The following is a 22,471-nucleotide window of genomic DNA, read 5'->3' as shown; positions in this document are numbered from 1 at the left end:
TGGGTATGGGGAGAGAATATAACAATTAAAAAGAATACTATAATGTCTATAATGCAATGACCAAAGCTAAGGGGCCCTACCAGGGTAGACCTGCCTTGGTATCAATTACCCTAAACAAGAGTGGTCCAGATTTTCAAGGCTGATACCTCTTATGTTATGGTGTCAGAATCTGACCTTGTGAAAAAGAAAGTATCCAGGATTAAACCTTGAAATAACAGCACTAGCCATAAAAATCCTAGCCTAGAATGATTAAAAGAGTATTACAGAGTCCCAATGTCACACTGACTAATTTGAAGGTATCTGGCAGCATGGTTTTCTATAACAAATAACATATTTCTATAGTCATGATTTTACATAATGAAAAATATAGAAGACTGAGAGATATCTCAGCTGTGGTCTTAGTTCTGCCAATGACTAGCTGGAAGGACTTAACTACTCTGGGTCTCAGTTCATTCTTATAACAATTGACATTTATATAGAACTTTAAAGTTTGCAAAGCACTGTATATTAATTACCTCATTGGATCCTGACAATAGACCAATAAGGTGGTATAATTACCCTCTTTTACACGTGATAAAATAGAAACTGGGAGAGATGGTCGCATAGCTAGTAAATGTCAGGGGCAAAACTTCAAGCCATGTCATTTTGATTCCAAGGTCAAAGCTCTGTCTCCTCTATAACACTAAAATGCTGGTCTAGATGATTTCCTTGCACCTTAAAATTCTATGAAAAAAAACCACAGGTTCTAGACTCACTCTCTCAAATGCTATAAGATAGCTGGCTACTTCTCCACTCAATGTGTTATGGGAAAAACTGAAGGGCTGAGGGTTTCTTTTTCAAGCTATTATGCATAAGCCCCCATTAATGTATTTTCAACTAACAGCTAACATAAATTAGCAAGCCAGACAAATAGCTTTTAGAAAAGAGCATTTACTAAAGAGGTAGAATAAGAACAATTTGCATAAAACATTCCCTCCAAGTCTGGGACCCACTTTATTAGAAAAATATACAGAGCTCATACAAAAGTGGGTTCAAGTTTAGAAAGTACACATGTCAAAGAGTTAAATTATAGCTTCTGGTTGAGGGAAGGCCTTTGGCGGGAGCCCTGTCTAGACTCTGCTGGGTATGGTACAATTTTTTGTTAGGTTCACTGTAAAGTCTTGAAGCTGCATTCCTTTAGTGTGTCTAGTTTGTTTATAGCTCTCAAATATGCCACTGCTATTCTGAAAAAACTACTAGGATTCCTGAGGCAAAGGCATCAGAATACAGAATGGGGTGCTTAACCTCTTTTGTGTCATGCAATTCTTTGGCAGTCTGATAAAGCTTTTGGACCCTTATTTGGAATAAGATTTTTAATTGCATAAAATAAAATACAAAATCTGCAAATAATATTGAAATATAGTTGAAATATTTTTAAAAAGCAAATTCACAAATCTGAACAACCTGATCAATTCAATCAACTACCAACCTTAACAAAAAAAAAAAAAAAAACCTAAAGTAAGAAAACAGAAACAAAGGAGGGAAGTTAGATATACTTATGTTAAACACTGTCCTTCCTTATCCAACTTTCTAGTTTCATTAACAATTCTACCCCCAAAGGCAACAAAGAGCAATATTGAAAACATGACACTGTCACTGAATGATAGTATCTGTACGGTAAACTAATAATGCAATACAAAAGTTAAACATCTTGCTTCATGGTCTGGGTCAGGAGTAGGGAACTTGCAGCCTCAGGCCACATGTGACCCTCCAGGCCCTCAAGTACAGCCCTTTGACTGAATCCAAACTTCACAGAAGAATTCCTTTTAAGAGGATTTCTATGAAGTACTGATTCAGTCAAAAGGCCACACTCAAGGCCCTAGAAAGCCACATGTGGCCTCATAGCCTCAGGTTCCCACCCCTGGCTGGGCAATTTGAAACATTCCTAAGAATAAAGACGTTTACCCCAAGATGTCAACAGCAGAGACAAAATGTGACATATATCAAAATATCCCTAATGATACCATCTAGGGCTAGCAAAAAACCGGAAATACATGAAGTGGGATACTTTCATGTAATATAATATTACTGTGTGGTAAAGAGAACACATATGAGGAATTCAAAAAAACAGGAAGATTTGTGAAATGATGTAAAAATGATAAGCAAAGTAAGCACAACCACAACAATATACATGACTACCATAATGTAAATGAAAAGGTAAAATAAATAAATAAAATAAATAAATAAAAGATAAAATCCTCAAAAAAAAAAAAGGAAAGAAGGTAAAGAAAAAGGAAGTCAAACTCTGAATAACTGTAATAAACTATCTTGATCCCAGAAAACAGATAATGCAACATAATTTCCCTCCTCCTAGCATATGTGGAAGACTATAAGGGCAGAATTTGACTACATTGTCACTCAACTGGTGTATTGGGGATCCTTGAAGAGTTTGGCCTTTGTTTCCTTTGATTAATTCAGTGTCTTTGATTGAGTCTTATTAGATGCTAAGCCCCAGGCCCGAACCCCTATCTATTACATGTGTGAATTGATAACTAAGGTGGGGCCCCAGGTGGGGCCAATGAAGGGAGGTGCTAACACCAGAGCCAATCGAAGGAGCCTAAGTTCTGGTCGCTCAGATGATGGTTGAGTCTGAAACTGTATAAAAAGGGAAGACACAGCTATTTGCTGAGGGCTCTCACTCTTGGTGGCAAGCTGATGTGGAGACTGGGCAGCTGTAGCTAAGAGCCCTCCAGCTAGTAACCTGAATGTTGGGACTTTGTTAAACTCTCTGGTAACTATGTATTGGGTCTGTCTGCAATTTGATTGTATTTACTCTGAAGTTCAGGGTGCTGGCTTTTTCCCCCAAACTGAGTGAATGATATTTGTATGCTGGATTAAAGTGAGCTTGTTAACCCCTTAATGTTGCTTTCCTTAGTAAAGCAGGTCAAAATAACCTGGGCTTGCGGCGTTCTGTGAGCTGGTTGTTGTTGGTTTTACACCCCCACAGCAGCTGCTAGCCGGATTGTTGACTGGTTATTTCTATCTAAAATTTTTCTTTTATTTTGTTGTTTCAAGGGAAAGGTTCAGTTCTGCAGGTAGACTGGGGATACCCAGAAATGAATACAATGGGGAAAAAAAACAACAGGTGGTTAAATTAAATTAAATTAAATGTGGTCTCACATCTGAGTGGAATACTGAAATAGTGACGGCCCCTCAGTATGGTATTGAATGGAACAATGAAATAGTGAAGGACCCCTCCCCCCAGCATGGGAAAAGACCTTGTCTCACCTACCACCACCCCTGACCCTGCACCCCTGCTATATTTTTAGAAACTGCTCTGCTGAGAAAGCAGAGATAAGAAATTATATCAGTAGACAGATACCTGCAAGGTCCTGTTTTACCTAGCTTTTATTCCCTTTTCCCTGGTCTCACGCCTGTTTTGGTTTTTTGGGTTTTTTTTTGTTGTTGTTCCTTGTTCTCTGTTCCTGGGAAAAGAGTCTGCGTTTAGAATATGAGTTCCAAATCCAGTCAATGGGAAGAGGAGCCAGTAGGGGGTGGGGGAACTCTGCCTTAGGGTCTATATAACTTGCTCTGAGCTGTATGCCACACAAACACATGTGCTGGCATCATCTTGGGCCATGCTGGGGTGTGTCCTTTCTTATGAGAAAGTAATAAACTCCGTTTCACCTTTTCTCAAGAACGATCTCTGTACATTTTTAATGTGAGTAGTGGTGTCTAACCCACATACATCCCACCAAAGCAGTGGGAATTCAGAATGACAAAGAGACAAGGAAAGGATGTTGCATTATCTGTTTAAAGTTTACAGAGTGCTTTCCTCATAACAATCCTGAGGAAAATAGTGCATTATAATCCTTATTTTGTTTAACAGATGAGGAAACTGAGGCTCAGAGAAATTAAGTGATTTGTCCAAGTTAAAAAGAAAATAGTTAATGCCAGACTCAGGAACTCTTTAGACAACTAGCCCAAGGAGAAATCACTGTTATTTTTAAAAGAACATGCGACTCATAAAAAGCATCAGCTCTGAAAGCTGAATATCACACATATATTAACATTATCTTTTTACTACTACTCTAAAATTTAAAAAAAAAAACACTTTTTTTTTTACAACTCTGAGACAGGAAGTTTATCATTAGCCACATCCTTCTATCCTTCCTTACGGTCAAGGACACTACTGTTGTCACTGTCACTCAGACACCACAATCCAAATTATACTCGTCCATTTGCTGCTTCTCTCTCTCTCTCTCTCTCTCTCTCTCCCTCTCTCTCTCTCTCCCTCCCTCCCTCCCTCCCAACTCCATGCTTTCAATTGGTTGTCCTCACAGCTAGAATGTTGAAGAGGAAGCTCTTCAACCATACTTCTTAGATTTCATGGCTTCAAGATTCAGTTAAAATTCCACCTCATACAAGAAGCTTTTCCCAGTTACCCCAACTCCTAGTGGCTTAGGTTTTCCAGTGGACAGAAGCAAAGGCCTGGAGTCAAGAAGACCTCAGTTCAAATATCAGACATGTGTCTGAGCTGCATGACCCTCATTTAACTTCTGTTTGCCTCAGTTTTTTCAAGTGTAAAATGGACTTAATGGTAGCACCTACCAGGATTATTTTGAGGATTAAATGAAATAATATTTGTAAAATGGCTTAACATAGAACCTGGCACATAGTAGCCTATTCCCTTTCCTTCCTTCACCCTTCTGAGATTACTTTCCATCTATTCTAATTACATCTTACATGTACCCAGGATTATTTTTCCTTTACGTTCTATATCCTCACTGCTTAGCATAATGCCCGACATTAAGCACATTAATAAGCACCTGACAAATACTTGACTAATCACAGTTTTCACACAGTTCTTAACAATTTATATTGTACATTTAGAAGACTATTCATGATATTTAGATATTATTTATGATTACACAAAATTTCATTGCCATATGGAAGTAAGCTATTTCAAAAGCCATAACAAAATAGGATTGTGAGAGTAAGCAAAAGGAAAGCTTAAACATTTTCATTTTTAAACAGCATGAAAAATGCAAGCAAAATCCAAAAGCAGAGACTTGCAAATATATGAACATGAGGAACAACACTATCAGCAGGTTTTCCTCCCACATTCATATGCCCAGTATTCAATGAACTCTGAGAATAACACTTGCAAATTGAACTAAACTTCTGAAAAGAAGATTAACAATTTTAACTCCCTAAACCAAGGAGCACCAGTAAAACGTTGCATATAAATCTTTCTCATTTCAGAATGTGTCCAGAAATAGGGAAAAAAACATAACAAAAGTCATTATCTATGTACAAGTTCTGAATCCCAGTTGACTAAATGCATCAGGCAAGAGTCAAGTCAGAAAGCATTCCAGAATAATGTGTCAAAGTCAAAAAGCAGAAAGAATTGACTGTTTATGCTGAACAATTGCTGGGTTTATTTGTTATCCACTCAGACTCTTAAGGACTTGAATCACACGCAACATTTTTTTATAATTAACTTGGAACTTGAATTACTAAAGATTAATCATAAATATTCATATTAAAATACTCAATACAAACAATAAAACATGTCAGATAAGATGCTATTTTTCTCTAAAAATTATATCAGGAAAATTCTGAATGGAATCTTGAGGGATATTATTTGGGATACATTTTCACTCAACTTATAGTAAACAATCAATAAGCTTTTATTAAGCCCCCCATCATGCTAGGCGCTGGGAGATAACAAATTCAAAGAATGAAACAATTCTTAGTCTGAGTAAACATATTCCAACACAGAAACAAGTACTTGTATAAGTGTACATCAAATAATTTTTCTGACAATTAACATATGATCATAGTTATACCATTTTAGAATTGGAAAGAACCTAGAGATCATCTTACTGGCCCCCATCCCCTACCACCAAACCCTTATTTTTCAGACAAAGAAACTGAGGTTCAGAGAGCAACCCTTCATTATATGGCATAAAGGTTCAATTTATCTTAAATTTTATTATTGGAGGAAGCTGTAGACATGTCTTTTTCTGATAAGGTATGTTACTTTAATAGACTATATCAAGAAACTGTTAATTGTCATTAAAAAGTAATAATGGACCCAATCACCTCACTGAGATTAGGATGCATATATAACATGCCATTGTGCAGTCTTGTACCTCAATAGCGGACTCCACAATGGTTCCAGAAACTATAAGAGGACGTATTGGAAGGCCAACTGTACCACTGAAGCTACTCCAAACTCCCCTCAAATTCAATGCAAAGCTTAAATAAAATTTCATGTCTACAGTTGATGGATAACAACTATTTTCAATATATTTTAGAAAGTCATCTTAGCTTTATTACTTAGTGAGACTTCTCGAGATTAAAATCAGGAACATATTAAGTGACTCCCAAGAAGACATATAAATAATCAAGAGTCAGTGCTGATACAATTAACTGTGATGATTGTATGACCAGAAAACCCATTTTAAAAATTAAATTACTAATCCTATCACTCAATAACAAGATAAAAATCAACATAACAATATTTGGAGGGCTTAGAGAATACAAATTAATCAGACAGATAAATACATCACAAATAGCCATTTTCCAGTTCCACTGTATCCTCTCTGAGAATCCAGAGGGCACCTCCAAATTAAACTCACACCCTGTTCTCACCAGCTTTTCAATACTTCAAAGACAAAGAAAATATTAGTTACAAGTTTAAGAATATTCTGAATTACCAGGACTCACATTCAGTAGTAAATGATAAACTTTAATTGTTTTTCAAGAGACCACTGAGGTGCAATGACAAAGAAGTAGCTTTTCTGTGATGATCCAATTTTTATTTCAAAGGGGTATCTTAACTCTAACCTTTAATGGCACCATACAACCTTATTTTTTTTTCCCAGTACAAACAAAAACCTTTCAAATAACTATATGTAGATTCCCATGCTGCCTTTAAAGGAATTTTTCTTCAAAATCTACTAAATAATAAAGGCTAAGAAAACATAGCTAGAAGTTGTGTCCTAAGATCTGCTCTTAGAGGCATGCAAGCATTTTATTAAATTCATGACAAATTTTGAGATTTTTTAAAAATTTACAACATGGAGCCTTATTTGTCCATGGATTATTCTATAATCTCTGGCCTAATGACAGGATTTCACAAGATGACAGCAGACCAATACAATTAGGAAGACTAAGGTTGCACTAAGCAAACCCTTCCTTTACCACCTTCCCTTTACTATCACATAAAAATGGCAGACTCAGACACAGATGCCCTTGGAGCTATGTTTAAAGGAAACAAACAATGTACAGAAAAGAAATATACATGGAACATTTTAAAAATATGCATTATTATGATCATTATTATATTTCAAGGGCATTGTTTTGTGGAAGATACAATGCTGCTTTACAAAGGGCATAAAAGTCCCTTGTTAAATCAACCAGCAGCCTTAACAACACAGAAAAATGTTAGTCATCCATTTGTTAAACCAAAATCTCCTACCACCTCCTACAATATAAAACACATTTTAAAGGGCTGCTGAGACATAAAAAAACAAAGGAAGCCCTTGAAATAGAAACAAATCTTCCTAATTTTCCTCTTCCTTTATCAGAAAGCCTTTCTGCTTGCAGTTACAGCACAGTCACATTGTTTCCACATGCTCAGACCTCTGAAACTTGTGCAAAAGCATTGCAAAATACAACTTCATAAACAGCACATTTCAAAATAGAAGGTAAAAACTAAGAATTAGTCAAGCAGAAGAGAAAGCCTGTGGATTCTTAATATAAGATTTCCATTTAATGAAATAATTATGAAATATAAAACAGTTAAGTTACTTCAAAGAATACTGACATGATCCACTCCAAGGAAGAAAATTATCATAACTGAAACTGAGCAACAATGTTTGTCTTGACTTACCTAGATATTTAATAAGGGTAGAAAAACCGCCAATAATCAAAATTAAATCTAATATATAGTACAGATCTAAACATATAAGTATTCAAATATATTTTAACCCCTTAAAATGAACAATAAAGGGGAATCTTCCCCTGTTCCCCAAGCTTGCTGACTTAAAGCATTGTTAGAATGGTGTCTATTTATTTGCCTTGGAACATAAGGCAATATAAATATAGCCGATCAATATAGTAAAAAATCTAGATATGTTGTGCTCCTGCTACTTGCCTTATAAAAGCTGCATTTGCTCCTCTTGGTTAAGAATCACAAATAAATGAGGTAAAAATCCCTTCATTTGTTCCTCCAGTAAGCCAAAATGAATCTTTCATTAACACACACCATTGCAGATAATTTCACACAGCACACTATATCCTGCTTTCCCCAGTTCCCAACACAGCAAGGATAATCACATTCCAGTGAGGAGTGAACAGATGGTGGATTCCATGGTAACCAGGCCTCCAGAGGCTATTGGTAGAACTGTGTGACTACTGCTTATTGGGTAACAATGGCTCTTTGTACTTCAGTCCCATAAATCCTTAAATACAGGCACATATAGCCAGGCACTCATAAGTACTATGGCGTGCCTAGCAGGTGTTTTACTATTTAAACAAGGCAATGTACTACAAGCAAAATTCTTCCGGTGGAAGGAACTTATTTAAGTACAAAGTCCTAGTATTTCAAATAGTATGACACAGTGCTCACTCAGGCAGGAAGAAGGTCACAAAAACTTAACTTGGTGGATACAAAGTAAATTATCTCTTTTTTTTTTTTAACTCTTGCATGAACATAATTGTGTCTTGCTGGTAACATTCACCTTGAGGGGTTCCATATATCTGTCATAGAGTCACTGTTAGACAACCAACAAGCAATGATACTGCTTTTATTAATTGCGGCAGGGTTTTTTTTTTAAGCTTTCTTTTGGTTTGATGGCAATATTTTTTGTTAATTGATTATATCCTCTTTTGGAACACTACAAGACCAAGACCGCCTTTGCTGGCCTCAATTTTCTCACCCGTAAAACAATAAGGCTGATCTCTAGAGGACGTAAAATATGCTCTAGCTTTAAATCTATGACCCTGTGTTAACAGGAAAAAAGACATGATTGGATTGTGATTTGCAATAATTAAGTGATCAATTCACATAGATGAAATTACAGATTTCTTGCTACACTGAAAGAGAAATCCAAACTAAAAATATTAAAGAACAGGATTTTGTTTCCCAAATTATATTCAAGTTTTAAAATCAAGTTAAGCCATTTTTACAAAATAAACAGGTTATGAGGAAAACATTTAAAGATTCAGATTTTTAACTACATTTATTAACTTTTCTTGGGCTAAGACTTAGGAACTTCATCTCTGATTTTCTAAGTATGTCTTCTAGATTTAATCTGTTTTTGCATCCATGAAGGTTAAATGTATTGTCTAGGGATGAATGCACATTGTTGTACATTGACCCAGGAGCCAGAAAATCTTTTAAAATGATAAAATAGCTTAAACTCAGATACACCACAGCAGATCTGCCAATTGCAAGTGAGCTCGAGCCATACCAGTTAGGAATATTAATGAGTAAATACTAAAGTATTCAATTTTTTGAACTAAGGAAAAAGAAAAACCACTGGGTAGAACTATAAACTAATGAAATTGCTTTGAATGCATGACTAATGGAATCAGATTCATTTCTAAAGTTGGGTACTTAATGTCTCACCAAAACCCTGATTCTGGCCCAGATATAATTTTCTATTTTCTAATATTAGTCCAAACTTGGCACCTGGTTTTTGCAATAGTACTTTACTATAAAATAATACTTTTAGACTTTCACACCTAGTTATGGCAATAATACTTTACCATAAAAGGCAGGGTAGCTTAAGAGTGCTCGTTATAACTTATACACCACAAAAATCTCATGAGAAGCCCAAAGGGCTATAAAAATGTTCATACCCTTTGACCCAGCAATACCACTTCTAGGGCTGTATCCCAAAGAGATCACACAAGTGGGAAAAGAACCCGTATGTACAGAAATATTGATAGCAGTTCTTTTTGTAGTAGCAAAGAATTGGAAATCAAGGGAATGGCTGAACAAGTTGTGGTATATGAATGTAATAAGAAATGGGGAAGATACAGACTTCATAATAACCAGAAAAAACCTACATGATATAATGCTGAGTGAGCAGAGCAGAACCAGGAGAACATTATACACAACCACAGATAGATTAATTGTGTGATGACTAACCTTGATAGAATTCGTTCTTCTCAGCAATACAAGGTTCAAAGACAACTAGATGGAGAGAGCTATCTACATGCAGAGAAAGAACTATGGAGTCTGAAAACAGATTGAGGCAAACTATTTGCTCTCCTTTTTTTTCTTTTTTTTCCTTTCTCTTTTTTTTTTTTTGCTTTTGTTTCTTCTTTCTCATGATTCATTCCATTGGTCATAATTCTTCTTTACAACTTGACTATTGTGTAAATAAGTTTAATGCAAAGGTATATGTAGAAACTATATCAGATTACATGCCATCTGGGGGAGGAAGAAAATCTGGAACTCAAAATCATGTGGAATTAAGTGTTGTACACTAAAAATAAAAATCTTAATTTAAAAAAAAATCTCATGAGAAAATGCTGTTGGCAGGAAGAGAACTACAGTCTGACATTTTATCATCCATTTGAGAGGTCTTCAGAGGTGTACCTTAGGGTTCTGTCCTCGGCTGTGTTATTTGTAGCACTTTTCTTAATCATATGGACAAAGGTATAAATAGATTGCTGACTACATTAGCACACAACAAATGCTAGATGAGTAGCTACTAACATTTTAGATACTATCACTGGGATCCAAAAAAGATCCTGACAAGCTAGAATAACGGATCACAACAATAAGATGAAATTTAATCAGAATAAATGCAAAGTTCGACACCTGAATTTCAAAAATAAACTACCACAGCAGATTGGAGGTGAGGTGAGAGGGTACTTTTAAAGGTCAAAGGTTTTAAACTTCTCAAAAATAAGAACTGATATCTTTTGTATTATACCCTATGGGGCTGAAGTATTGAGTGGCTATCATTGTCTGCATACATTGTTTGAACAAATGTTCCTTCTAATGTGGCTGGGTCTGTGACATTCAATAATCTAGTCTAGGTGGAACCTACCAAATAAGTACCACGCATGCCACCCTGGAAGACGGCATGGGGGAATGAGATTGGGTGGGGTGGGGTGGAGAGAAGAGATGAAAGAACCATTTTGTTCACTGAACTAAATGAACATGCTAGCAATTCTACTAAAATAGAAGTGAGGCAAAAGTCCACTGAGGCCCATCAACCCAAATGGTCTACTACAAACTACTAATCACTTAAAAAATTTTTTTTTACTCATTCAGTGGATCTGCTTTTTCATCTGTCAAGTCAGAACTGACTCTAATGGAATACAATATTAGAGTTAACTGATTTTGTGGAGGAAAAATGCAAGAGACTGATTCGTATTTCTAGGATGAAAAGAAAAGTGCTGAGTTTCATCCAGATTTATAAAACCACATAGTTGGAAAGGGCCTCATACCTCAACTAGTCCTTGCTGTACCTGGAATCTGCTTCAACAACATTACTAATCAGTCATTTATAAAGCTTTTTACAATCTTAAAAGTACTATATAAATGGTAGTTATGAGGATGATAATGATCTTTATCATCATCATCATTCAACTTCCAGGGATAAGGAACCTATAATCTCTCAAAGGATACCAGGTGGATAGTTGATATACATTGTTATGGGTCAAGTACTATACTAAAAGACATAAAATATCATAACCCATTTTTTTTTGTATTTATAAAACTAATGGAGGTGCCACACCAATTCTTTGCTCCTCTTCCATCCATCCTTTTTTCATCTTTCCAGATTCCAAAAATCCATGTCAAGTTCATAAAGAAAGAAGATAAGAGGAAGATGGGCATTAATTCTTATTTCCTTTTCTCTGGTCCTCTAAATTTCCTTTTGCTACTACAATCAATGAGAAGGAGCAATTTAAGAAAGGGTTAGGAAAATTGCTGGGGTCCTTAACCTACTCCTTATTCTTTCTATACTTCCCTCAATCATGTACTGCTAAGAAAAAGGTATATACCTTTCTATTCCCATTCAATTCTATCCAAGTATCTACTACATGTAGCTTATCAAAGATTTTATTCATCTCCTTGACTTTCTTATTTATTTTTGGTTAGATTTATCTATCTAGTTCTGAGAAAGGAAGGTTGGCGTCATCACTGTCCCCCCATTATTATCTATTGCTACTTGTAATTTATTTACCTTTTCCTTAAAATTTTTGGATGATAAAGCACTTGGTCTATAGAGGTTTAGTATTGATATTACTTCGTTATCTAGTTTTCCTGTCAGATCTATGGAGAAGGGAAGAATTTATGGCCAAATGAGGGATAGAGAACATTATGAAATGATAAATGGATAATTTCAATTTGTAGTAACAATGTGGCTAGCAGGAGCCATTGAGGTGTAAGACCAGCAACAAAAGCTGCCAGCACATGTTCTTTGATCTGCTTTACTAAGGAAAGCAACTGTAAGGGGTTAACAATCTCACTTTAATCAAACATACATATATATCTCACCTAGTTCAGGAGGAAAAGCCAGCAATCTGAACTTCAGAGCAAATACAAATAAATTACAAACAGAGACCATATAAACAGATCAAATCACAATTCAGTTACCACAGAAGAACCAATGGGTCTGGGTTAGCAAAGCAGTTACAACAGCTTGACCAGAGTCTCAACACTCCTTCCATGAGTGAGCCCCAAAAGTCAAACATCAACCTTGGATCTTATATACCTCTGGATATATAAGGGCTCAGGGCCCTGGGGCACTTGAGTGCTGAGAAACACTCAAACAAAGAACAGTGAAAAATCCCATTTTGCTGACCATTACATTTGAAAGGCAAGACACATCAAAGATACTTAATTACCTCAGCATTCCAAAGGGAAAGACAACAAAAAGTCCTGCATTACATTGTCTTAGTGCTGAGAAACAGTCCAAGGACAAGATCCCACTTTACCAGACCCATTCAAACAAAGGCCAGAATCATTCATTAAAGGCACTTAAGAGAAGAACAGAAAAAAGCCCTGCCCTGATTACCACTACACAATTGCATTAAATTAAAAAAGTTCTGCATAAACAAAACCAATGCAACCAAAACTAGAAGGAAAGCAGAAAGATGGAAAACAATTTTTACAGCCACTACTTCTGATGAAGGTCTCATTTCTCAAATATATAGAAAACTGAGTCAAATCTATATATACAAGTCATCTCCCAACTGATAAAGGGTAAAAGGATATGAACAGGCAGCTTTCAGATGAAGAAACTAAACTATCTATAGCCACATGAAAAAAATGTTCTAAATCACTGCTGATTAGAGAAATGCAAATTAAAACAACTCTGCTGTACTACCTCATCAGATTGGCTAATATGACAGAAAAGGAAAATGATAAATGTTAGATAAGATGTGAGAAAATTGAGACACTAATGCATTGTGTGGAGTTGTGAATTGATCCTGGAGAGCAATTTAGAGCTATGCCCAAAGGGCAACTGTGCATATCCTTTCATCCAGCAATTAGATCTTTATACCAAAGAGATCATAAAAAAGGAAAAAGGACATATATGGACAAAAATGTTTATAGCCACTCTTTTTGTGGTGGCAAAGAACTGGAATTTGAGGGGATACCCATCAATTAAGGAAAGGTTGAGGTATATAAATATACTTAATACTGTAAAGACTTACAGGAATTGATGCTGAGTGAAGTGTGAGCAGAACCACGAGAACACTGTACACAGTAACAGCAACACTGTCCAATGATCAAATGAGATTGATTGCTACCTCTGCCTTTTCTTTGCATCAGCTGAATCATAATAAATTCTACTCCAGCACTTTATTTTTATAAAGTATATGTCTCAATTTTAAATGTGTTTCTTATCCATGTTGTTGGATTCTCTTCTTAATCCATTTTATTAGTTCCATTTGATGGGTGAGTTCATCCCATTCATACTCAGAAACAATTATGAGTTGTGTATTCCCCTCCAACCTATTTTTCCTCACTGTTTATACTTGTCTCCCTTGTCTCCTTCACCCTCTCTCAATTCACAGGTGTAATTTACTTCTAACCACTGCCTCCCTAATCCACACGCCTTCTAAGAATCCCTCCCTTATCCTTACCCTTTGCCCTGGTATTTGTTGATCCCCACACCCTTCTAAGAGTCTCTCCCTTGTCCTATCCCCTTGTCCTCCTATTTCTCTGTAAGTTAAGAAGTTTTATACCTTTCTAAATGTATATGTTATTCTCTCTTTAACATAGTTCTGAAGAGAAAAATAGTTTCTAGAACTACCAGCTCTCCACTCACTCTGGCCCTCCACTTTAACAGTTCTTCCATCTATACCTTGTTTATGAGATAACTGCTCCATTTTACTTCTCCCTACCCAATTTTATTTTTTATAATCATCCCATCACACTTAATTCAACCCCAAATCTTCTTTGTAAGTGTGCTTGCTCTTTCAAATTCCCCTAGTAATGATAACACTCTTAAAGACTTAACAGATAACATTTTCAGATACAAGAAATAAACAGCTTGACCTTATTAAGTCCCTTATAATTAGCCTTTCATGTTTACCTTCTTATGTTTCTCCTGATTCTTATAGATCAAATTTTCTGTTCATTTCTGGTCTTATCCTCAAGAATACCTAAAAGTCCTTTATTTCATTAAATATTGACCTTTTCATTTCAGAATTACATTCAGCTTTGGTGGGCAAACTTCTCTTAGTTACCAATCCAGCTCCTTTGTTCTTCTCAATATCATATTAAGTCTTTCAATATAGAAGCTGCTAAGTCTTGGGTTATCTTTACTATAGCTCCACAATGTTTAAATTGTTTCATTCTAGTTGCTTGTAGTATTCTCTCCTTGACCTTAGAACTCTGAAACTTAGTTATACTTTGCCTCTGAATTTTGATTTTGGGATCTTTCATGTGGTAATGGGTGGATTTTTACAATTTTTATTTTACCCTCTAGTTCTAAAACTTCAGGGCAATTCCTTAATAATTTCTTATCTATACTTTTTTTAATCATAACTTCAGGCAGGCCAACAATTCTTATATTATCTTTGCTCATTCTGTTTTCCAGGTCAGTTGTTTTTATAATGAGATATTTCACAATCTCTTCTATTTTTTCATTTAGATTTGTTATTTTTGGTGACTTATAAAGTCATTAGCTTCCTCTTGCCCAATTCTAATTTTTAAGGAGCTATTTTCTTCTGTAAATCTTTGGATCTTTTCTTTCCAATTGGTTACTTTCTTTCCATAATTTTCTTGATTTTCCTGCATTACTCTTATTTTTTTTCCTAATTATTTTCAACCTCTCTCATTTGATTTTTAAAGTTCTTTTAACAGTGTCCCAGCACTAGCAGAATGCTGGGTGCTCTCTGGCAACCTGCACACCCTCCCTCCCAGGAGCTGGGGAGCCAGAATGGCCTCCTGAGCCCCCACCGAAGATGGGACCACTGAAGTGCTGGAGAGAGGAACATCTTCAGATGATCTTCTACACATTGAGTGCCAGTCCCTGTATCCCCCAAAGCTTCAGCTATAGCTCTGTCATCTGTGTCTGCAATGCTGTAACTCACTTGATCCTGTAACACCTCCTAAATCTGGTACTTTTAGCTGCTAGGAGAGTACCCGAAGTGTCCAGAGGTTAGAAATGAGCACTGAGTCCATCCGGAGCAACCAGACAGGCTTCCAATCCTCTGACCAGACCAATAGTTCCAAAAGATAACAGGCTTTAGAAGGGCTATGACTGATGCTACTGCCCTCAACATTCTAGCCCTGTCACCTCCTGCCTAGGACTTGCTTCTGAAGTCATACTTTTCTTCAGAAGGCATTGAATATAACATCATCCAAGTGCCCATGGTGAGCTATGACTTCTCTATCCATGTCTATAACTATGCCGACCATCCTGAAGACTTCCAGTTGAGCAATTTCAGCCTCTTTAAGGAGGAAACCAATCTCAAAATTACCCTTATTCACCAAGCTCTGGCCCTAGCCCAATGGCCTACCTCACTCTTTGCCAGCCCCTGGACATCACCTACTTAGCTTAAGACCAATAGGTCAGTGAATGGGAAAGGATCACTCGATGGAAAACCAGGGGACAAGTTTCATCAAACTTGAACCAACTACTTTAGCAAGTTCCTGGATGCTTACCCAAAACATAAGTTGAGGTTTTGGGCAGTGACAGCAGAGAATGAACCCTCAGCAGGAATGATAAGTGAGTATCCTTTCCAATACCTGGGCAGAACTCCAGTGAGATTTTGCTGCCCTTGACCTAGGCCCTGCCCTTGGTCAAAGTGCTTACCATGACACCAAACTACTAATACTGGATGAGCAACACCTTCTACTGCCCCCTAGGAACAGGTGGTGCTGAAGAACCCTACGGTAGCTCAGTATGTTTCTGGGATAGCTGTGCACTGTTACCTGGACTTCTTGGCCCCAGACAGTGCCATGCTGGGGAAAATACACCGGGTGTTCCTGATATGATGCTCTTTGCTTTTGAGGCCTGTGTGGGTTCCAAGTTTTGGGAACAGAGTGTGCAGCTACGTTCCTGGAGCCGAGAGACACAATACATCCATAGCATTATCACTAATCTTATCCACCATGTGGTAGAATGGACAGACTAGAACCTTGCCCTGAATCCTGACGGGGGAGCCCAACTGGGTGCACAACTTTGTTGACAGTCCCATCACTGTGGATATAGGCAAGGACAGATTTTACAAACAGCCTATGTTCTACCATCTTGGACACTTCAGCAAGTTCATTCCTGAGGGTTTCCAGAGGATAGGAATGGATGCCAACCAGAACACCAGCCTGGAGACAGTGGTGCTGTTGTCTTAATAGTACTCAACAGCTCTTTCCAGGACAAATCTCTTACCATTGCTGATCTTGCTAGGGGCTTCATGCAGACCTTGGCACCTGCATACTCTATTCAGACATACCTGTGGCACTGCCAGTAATGAAGTGGGCAAGGGAGCAGACACGCTTGAGTAGTAGGCATTAAAAGGATAGTGCTAACTTAAAAAAAATAAAGTCAGTTTTAAGCTCTTCCAAGATTACTTTTCAGCTTGTGACTAATTTGCATTTTTCTTTGAAGCTTTTAGAAGAATGCGTTTTGACTTCACTGTCTCCTGATTTTGATCTCTGACTTTTACCAACATAGTAGCTATACATGGTGAGATCTTTCTCTTTTGCTTGCTCATTTTTTTAGCAGTGTATTTCCTGTCTGCTAAATTTATGTTAGAATAGAGCTCTAGTCTCGAGGTGGGACAGGCTTCAGGTTTTTCTTGCTGTTGTTTTCTAAACTCTATATGGAGGCCTCACCTCAGGTACTCCTCCCCACCGCTGAGCCTTGACCAGAGCACCTAGCAAGTTGTTATACAAATGCTCTGCTATCATCTCTCCTATGGCTGCAAACCATGGACTCTGCTTTCCTACAGGGCCTCCACCTCTCTGTGACCACACTAACCGGCATGTATTTGCTTCTTCTAGCCCACAGCCACAGCCTAGACTATGTCTGGGCCCCAAGTCTAGTGCCAGTCAACAGAGGGTCCTGTAATTTTCCCTTCATCAGCTGCCTGAGGTCCAAACTGTCCTGGGGTAAAAGTTTGTAAAGTTAAGGCTGCCTCCTACAATGCTCCTTCAGGGCTTATTGTTTATTGACTTAGCAGTATCTGCTGGAGGTATCTGCACTTCAATGAGGCCAGCCCATCATCCCTGGAGTTATCTTAGGCTCGACAACAGCTTTACCCCAACTTTTAATTATTTCTGCCACTACAATTCACTTTTGAGGCATGATTTTAATTTGGGGGGGTGGGGGTGGTGGCGGGGGGAGATTTAGGATAGCCAGGTAATTTCCTGCCTTATTAAGCCATTTCCCCCGAATCCTATCCTCTCTCAAAAGCTTTTGACAGTACTGACTACCTGGTATGTTACCTTAAAGTCATCCTCAACTCCTTAATTTCCCTCATCCCTTTACATCCAATCAGTTGCCAAGTCTAGGCAATGTTGTCCACACATCTCCAAAATCCATCACCTTTTTACTACTCACACAACCAGTATACCAGGTCAGGCCCTTATCTCCTGAACTACTGCAACAAGCTTCTAATTAAGACTCACTGCTTCAAGTCTCTCCCATCTCTAATCAATCCATCCTCCACAAAGCTGTCAAAGTGACATAACTAAACCACAAGTTGGACCATTTCACTTTCATCTTCAATCAAATCTAGTAGCTCCCTATAACTTCTAAAATCAAATGCAAAGAAAAAAGAAACATAGAAGGATTCAAGACTTAAACGTAAGTTGAGCCACCAGCAGATTTCTGCAGAGGGTGGGACCTGATATTAACTGTTTCTGCAGAGGTGGTAGGACCATTGAAATTAATACATGGGAGCAGGACAATGTGCTTCCTAAATGTAGGCATATTGGCCAAAAATCAACAACTAACTTTCAAATAAACTTTCAGAAGACGATTTATCAACTGAGCAATTGTTTATATTGGGTAGATAATTTTATTAATATAGAAACTCCAACTTGAATATATGGTAACTGAAGAAGTAAACTTAGTTCACTACTAAAATACTACTAATTTTAAGACAGGATCTTTTCTCCAATCTCTGCCTTTAACTTTAGGCTAACTTTAAGAGAATGCCAGTCAACTTAAAGTCATTTCTATTGGGTTTCTATACGAAAAGAATACAAGTCCAGTCATTAAACAAAAGAATTTTGAATTTAGAAGGAACCTCAACAGGCATCTAATCTAACCTATACAAAAAGGATGCCTTAACTATAACATATCTAACAAGTGGTATGCAGCTTTTGCTTGAAGACTCTCAAGACTTGCAAGGAAAAGGAATCCATCAAAAGAAACCATTCCACTTTTGGATAGCTTTAATAGTTAGGAAGTTTTTCCTGACACCAAGTCAAAACTGACCTTTGCCACAACCTCATAAGCTTGTATCTAATGCAAATGGCTTTCATTTCAATCCAAAACACAATATATGCTTATCTGAAATATAACTAACATTTATACAATATTAGTACTTGTCTGAAGATTGATTTCTGAAACCAACATACCTGTACATCACTAAAACCCATTGTTATACGCTCTGTTATAGGAAAGTTATAAAAAAATCTTGCATTTGAACAATGTTTCTGAATGTTTAATGAAAGAATGCATACAGATACCACCATAATGTTACTAAATATCCCTTTTACCATGCCCTTAATGATAAATGATATCTTTTATTATTATTTTGATAATGATAGCTTTTATTAGAGGAAAAGTCTTTTTTGCATAAATATTATCACTTCTGGACATCTCGTATTATTCAGGTATCTTCCACCATTACCTCCTCCTTTACTCCAGTTTCATATGAAGAGGTATCCCTTCTCTCCAAGGATAGTCCCTCTAATATTCAAGTTTGTTTTTTTTTGGGGGGGGGGGGGTGGGCAGGGCAATTGGGGTTAAGTGACTTGCCCAAGGTCACACAGCTAATAAATGTGGCAAGGGTCTGAGCCCTTATTTGAACTCAGGTCCTCCTGACTCCGGGGCTGGTGCCTTCCATGTCCTTGGGTGCAGCCTTTTGACTGAATCTAAGTTTTACAGAAGAATCCTTTTATTAAGGGGATTTTTTTTCTGTGAAGTTTGGATTCAGTCGAAGGGCCAAACCTGAGTACCTGGAGGGCAACATGTGGCCTCTTGGCCACAGGTTCCCAGTCCTGTTCTACTCTATCTCCTGATCTCATCATTTAACTGAAACGGTCCTCTCCAAAGCTGCCACTTATTACTTAACTGCCTATGGCTGTGTATGTGTGTGCGTACACATAAATATTCATATACAAATCCAGATATACTATATCTCAATCCTAATAGTTCTTCACTCTTCTGAAGTATCTGACACTTTATCACCTTCAATTCCTGGATACTTTTCTCTTTCATTTTTCATGGTGTTATCCAACTTCTCCTTCTCAGTCTATTTTGCTGTATCTTCATCTATGTCATGCTCATTAATCATGGGTATTCCCCCCCAAAGTTCTATCCTGGGCTTACTTCTCTCTGCCCCCACTATCTCCTAGAAGAATCCCAGATCTATGTAACCAGACCTAGTCTCTCTCGACCTACAGTCATTCATCACCAACTGTGCCTTAGACAACTCAAATTCAATAATTCAAAACAGAAATCATTATCTTTCCCCCAAAACTCTTCTCCCTTCTTTAATTCAAATTTCTCTCATTGTTGAGGGCACTACCATCCTATTCTGTCTTGAAACCTCAGTGAAATCTTCAACTCTATATTATCTAGTTCATTGTCAAATCTTATTGTGTGTACTTTTACAACATATCTTGTACAGACCCCCTTCTCTCCACCAAAACAGCCACCACCCAAGCTCAAGTCCCCATCAGTTCTCACATGTACTATTACAAACAGCCTTCTAACTGGTATCCCTGTCCCAAGTCTCTTGTTGACTCTAATTTATCCTTCATTCACCTGCAATGTTTGACTATGTATCCTCCTCTCCCCCAACCCCAATGAGCTCCAGTAGCTCTCTATTATGTCCTGCATGAAATATAAACTCTATGTGGAGTTTAATGCTCACCAGAACCTGGCCCCTTCCTACCTTGCCAGTCTTCGTACACTTTTCTCCCCTCCACATGTTGGCCTACTTGCTGTTTCTCACATATGAAGCTCTATCTACATTCTTTTGCACTAGCTGCCTTCTCCCCCTTCCATGCCTCCCCATGCTTGGAATGCCCCCACCACATCACCTCAGTTTCCCTGGATTCCTTCAAGGCATAGCTTAAATCTTATCTTCTGCTTAAGGCCCTTTCAAATTATATTGGCTGCTAGTTCCTGCCCCTCTCAGATTATCTTCTAGCTACTCAGAATACATCTCTTATATGCCCTATTTATTTTCATGTTGTTTTCCCTGCTAGAATGTAAGCAGTACAGAGCAGGGATAATATTTCCCTTTCTTTGCATCACCAGATCTTACTATAGTTCTTCATATATATTAAGCATTTAATTTGTTAATGCTTATTGACTAACTGAATAACCTTATTTTTACAGATTAATAAAATTAAGGCTCAGAAAAATAAAATGATTTGTACAAATTCATACCACTACTAAGTAGCAGAACTAAAATTTGAATCCAAGTCTTCTGAACGTAACTAGTGCTCTTCTCATACTTATAAATCAGTGGTTCTCAAAAGATGTTGTTAGGTTTCTCACAAAATACTCTCCAAGCCAAGAGATTTCCATTTGCCCCAGATTTGGCCCCCAACTTTAGTTTGCATCCTCCTGTACAAGTCTTGATGTTAGGAAGGTCATAATATCAGGTTTATCTGAAGGAAGTACAAAAGGTTAGGAAATGAGAGTTCAAGAAATCTCAAGCCTTGAGTAATGTGTCCAGATGCCAAACTGCTGGGAACTCTTCTTTGTTGCCAACTTAAATGTTCCAAATGATGAAATTACTCACTATGAAGAATACTTTGCCATGAGCAAAATAAATTTGAAAACCATTACTTACAAAGCAACATTTTTTAAACTATCTACTATCACCAAATGAAAGCATTTTCATTCAGTAATGAATTTCTCGAAAGAGAAAAAAACCTTAAAAGAAGCTGCAAAAAAATGTTGATTTTAGAAGTTATAGTAAAATATAAAGGTCTCAATAGAGTGATTTGGTACAACCTAATCTATCCATTCTTGTAGTCGAAAAGAGACATACAATTTAAAAGAAGTTTCATTAAAATGCCTAAAAGATCTCAAGAAAAGAAGGAAACAAAATTTCCTAAAGTTTGTAGCCCCTGATAATTTGACCCACTGAACACCTTATTATTATTTATCTTCAGGAAGAATTGCATGAAATCAGAATGGAGATGCCAGATTACTGGGTATTCTGAATAGTATACTTAACTCCAAAGTTGGCTGGCTTCTTTTGTTCTGTAAATACCTTTTTATATTGTTAGAATTTTAAACTGAAAAATACGCATATATTTTGGTCATATCTTACACAGTAATTGTAAATAGTATAAACTCAAGATCATTCATGAGAGGGCAATGCTGAAGCATGTGGAAGGAAGCATGTTATAACATAAAGATCCTTGTACTTAGAATTATAATACCAGGGTTCTATTCCTGAATTTGCAAATTTACTCATTATGTGGCATTGGTCAAGTTTTTCAAGATATATATCTTGTCTTTTTATTATCAGCTATATTTTTCACTGCATTCCTCTTCTACCCTAGCCTGCAGAATCATTCTTTATAATTAAATATGAAAAAGGAAGAAAAAACAAGTTCTGTAAAACTAAACGAAATGTTTTTTAAAGTCTGATATTATCCACATTCTTGGTCAATGGATTGATTCAATGGAATAGAAGTGATTTCACACATCTTTTTAGGGGGCCAAGCTTAGTCAATGTAATTCCATGATCAAATCTCTGTGATCTTCAGTTTCCTTATCTGTGTAAGAGTGTCTTTTAA

At 37.0% G+C, this 22,471-nt stretch overlaps 1 protein-coding gene and 1 pseudogene across 1 annotated transcript in view; one reads left to right on the top strand and one right to left on the bottom strand.

The window, feature by feature from the left end:
* FGD4 (FYVE, RhoGEF and PH domain containing 4) overlaps positions 1-22,471 on the bottom strand; it is a 234,369-nt gene that overhangs the window by 129,085 nt on the left and 82,813 nt on the right. The window lies entirely within an intron of this gene.
* LOC118850097 lies at positions 15,436-16,944 on the top strand (annotated as a pseudogene).

This window comes from Trichosurus vulpecula, chromosome 5 (genome assembly GCF_011100635.1).
Source record: "Trichosurus vulpecula isolate mTriVul1 chromosome 5, mTriVul1.pri, whole genome shotgun sequence".
Taxonomy (NCBI): Eukaryota; Metazoa; Chordata; class Mammalia; order Diprotodontia; family Phalangeridae; genus Trichosurus; species Trichosurus vulpecula.
Note: the sequence above shows the minus strand (reverse complement) of the source record. Positions and strands in the feature narration are given on the sequence as shown.